Source organism: Miniopterus natalensis, chromosome X, assembly GCF_054644295.1.
Source record: "Miniopterus natalensis isolate mMinNat1 chromosome X, mMinNat1.hap1, whole genome shotgun sequence".
NCBI classification, from domain to species: domain Eukaryota; kingdom Metazoa; phylum Chordata; class Mammalia; order Chiroptera; family Miniopteridae; genus Miniopterus; species Miniopterus natalensis.
This window is the reverse complement of record NC_142103.1, coordinates 40672848-40675980: the sequence shown is the minus strand read 5'-3', so window position 1 is coordinate 40675980 and position 3133 is coordinate 40672848. Positions and strand designations below refer to the sequence as shown.

The window sequence follows — 3133 nt, the reverse complement described above, 5'->3', positions numbered from 1 at the left end:
GTGGAGCCAGCAGCTGTGCAAGACACAGGTGAGCAGCAGCCCATCAGTCCCTGTGGGTTCTCCTCCCTCCTTCCTCAACCCTCCTCTCCACCAACATCCCTGTCCCCCATCACCCCCTCGACCCCAGAGCCGGTCTTTACCTGCTTATCCGCAGACCTAATGGGTAGCTGATCCCCCCAACCATGATTTTCCCCTACCTTCCACCTATCAGGAAGCTTCACGAAGAGGATCGGGGACTCATGGCACTGTCTATGGCTGTAAAATGCCTCTGGAAGGTGCTCCTCGACCTTTCTCGAGACCCCCCCCAAAACTGTGCTCCGCAGGGCCAGTGGAAGGCGACATGTTCCTCAGGCAGGGATATATAATAGGGCCCAAGGACAGCCCCTACCAGGGAGGAATCTTCTTCCTCACTATCCGATTCCCGAGGGAGTACCCCTTCAAACCACCCAAGGTCCTGTTCAGAACCCGAATTTACCATCCCAGCTTAAATCATAATAGGTGTGTCGGTCTGGCCATCTTTAATTTCCATGGGTCGCCCCGCACACAGTCTCCAAAATATTACTGTCGATCAGCGCCATGTTATGTGATCCCAGACCACAAGATATCCTAGTTCCCTAAATGTGGAAGCTGTACATGAGTGATAGGCCAAAGTATGGTGTTATGGCTCCAGCATGGACGAAGTACACCATGTAATTTAAAAATAAATGATAGTACCATCACCTTAATAAAACAGCTACTTCAATTAGTTGTACTTTGACTTCTATCTGTGAAGAGACATTTCCCCATCTTTCTGGGTACAGATGTACACCTTCTGCATCAGGGTGTGTGTGGAGGCGGTGAAGGGAGGCGGGGGAGTAGGGCGGGCAGGCATTTCGGTGGGGCAGGGTTGGGGGTCATGGTTGAGTGTGAGATCGACTGGTATTAATCTCCATTTTACCAAAAACTTTCTGTACTGATTTAGGATTGGGAAATCCTCTTTAGGATGAGGAGAGCAGTTCTGCCAATCAGTGGAACAATTTTTAATGAGTCCCTTAGAACTGGCAATGCTGAGGAAAAACTGGGTGAGGTTTACAAAACTAATTAGGCATCTATTTTATTTAGGTGTTTTGTTTTCTTAATCACCAAGTTTTATATTAACCCGTATCATCTACTTTCCACTGTAAATTTAATTGGACAATAATTGAGTGGATTAGGCATTGTTACAAAATAAAATGATGTGTTTTGTTCCCAGATTTCACCACCTCCAGCATCTTCAAACCCCACCCTTTTTGCCACTCTGCCTCTCCCACACTCTGGGTTGTACTCCCTTTTCAGGACATCCCTACGCTGACATAAGAACATTTGACCTGTAGAGAATTTTCATAGAAACTTATTTGGACCAAACCAAATACGTCTGGAAGCAGGATCTCAACAGACTGAAAGAAAGTCTCAGGATGACAGTCGGCAGCTTCTTTTATACATTTTAAATTAATGAGGGAACATAAGGAAGATTACCTGAAGGTGGGAGAAAGCAAGGCGGGGAGTGGATTATAGGATAGTTACCAAGATTATGGGCTCTCTTGATGGTGGGAACCCATATTTCAAAGGTGTGTTAAGCTAGATGCACAAGAACAATGGACAGGTCTTGCTTAAGGCAAACAAACCTTTTATTAAAAAAGTTGTAAACCTGGGGTATGATAATCCACCATGACCTGCCCAGTTGGGAATTTTTGATCACAATGATCTAGGCTCATAGTAATCTGGATTTATGACCCAAGGCCCCACCTGGACTTACAAGCTTGGGAAAAGAAATCTTAATTTTGCTGGAGGCTATCTGGTTGACTAAGGCGGTGGCAATAGTACACTGTAAAGGACATCAAAAGGGAAACTCAGTAGAGGCAAGGGGAAACCAGGTGGTGGACCAAGCAGCCCGGGAAGCGGCCCTAAAACCAGTGGCGCCACTTAAAATTCTAGTGACTGTGCCTGACTCAGATTTGCCTTTGTCCCCCACTTACACTGAATTAGAAAAGAAGTGGGCCGAACAGAAACAGGCCACTCAAGAGGAAAACAGGTGGTGGATCTTACTAGACGGGAGGCTGTTAGTACCAGAAATCCTAGGCCAGACTTTGGTAACTCGCCTGCACCAGGGCACCCACCTAGAAAGTGCGAAACTTACTGAGTTGATTAGAGGCAAGTGCTATGTTCCAAATCTAGGCAACATAGTAGACAGCACGGTCAATAGGTGCAGCACCTGTGCCCAAGTGAATGAAAGGCAAGGGAGAAAGACCCCAGAGGGAATCAGAAGCAAGGGGGCTGCACCCGGGGAACATTGGGAAATAGACTACACAGAAGTGAAACCCCCAGGCTCAGGCTACAGGTACTTATTAGTCTGTGTAGATACCTTCTCAGGATGGGTAGAAGCATATCCCACTAGGGCAGAAACGGCTTCCGTAGTAGTAAAAAATTGCTCCAGGAAATAATCCCCCAGTTTGAACTGCCAGTGACTAAAGGGTCGGACAATGGCCCCGCTTTTGTAGCCAGAATATCTCAGGACGTAGCAAAGGCTCTAAATATTAATTGGAAACTTCATTGTGCTTACCGACCCCAAAGCTCGGGACAGGTAGAGCACATGAATAGAACTCGAAAAGAAACCCTAACTAAATTTGTCTTAGAAACCTGTGAAAACTGGACTACATTACTGCCCTTCGCTCTTCTGAGGGCTAGGTGCACCCCTTATCGGAAAGGGTTCTCCCCCTATGAAATCATGTATGGTGGGCCGCCTCTACTCCTCCCCAAGCTCCGGGAGGAGATGAAGGCCAAAATCCATAACCATTCCCTGCTCAAGTCCTTACAGGCCCTGCAGTCTGTCCAACAGGCTGTGCATGAGCTTATCCGTGACGCCGCACCCATTCCCTCGTCGGAGCCTGTACACCCTTTCTAGCCTGGTGACTCCGTGTGGGTAAAGAAGTTCACCACCCAGGGACTGACACCTGCCTGGAAGGGACCCTACACTGTCCTCACCACACCTACGGCTGTTAAAGTCAACGGCATCCTGACTTGACTACATCATTCGCGGCTAAAGGTGGAGAAGACAGGATGGACAGTCCAGGCTTCTTCGGATTCTTTAAAGGTAAGACTCTCGCAGGTGCCGGAC

At 47.7% G+C, this 3133-nt stretch overlaps 1 pseudogene; it reads left to right on the top strand.

Moving 5' to 3' along the window:
* Positions 1–251: 251 nt before the first annotated feature.
* LOC148090460 (ubiquitin-conjugating enzyme E2 D2-like) lies at positions 252–2920 on the top strand (annotated as a pseudogene).
* The last annotated feature ends 213 nt before the right edge of the window (positions 2921–3133 follow it).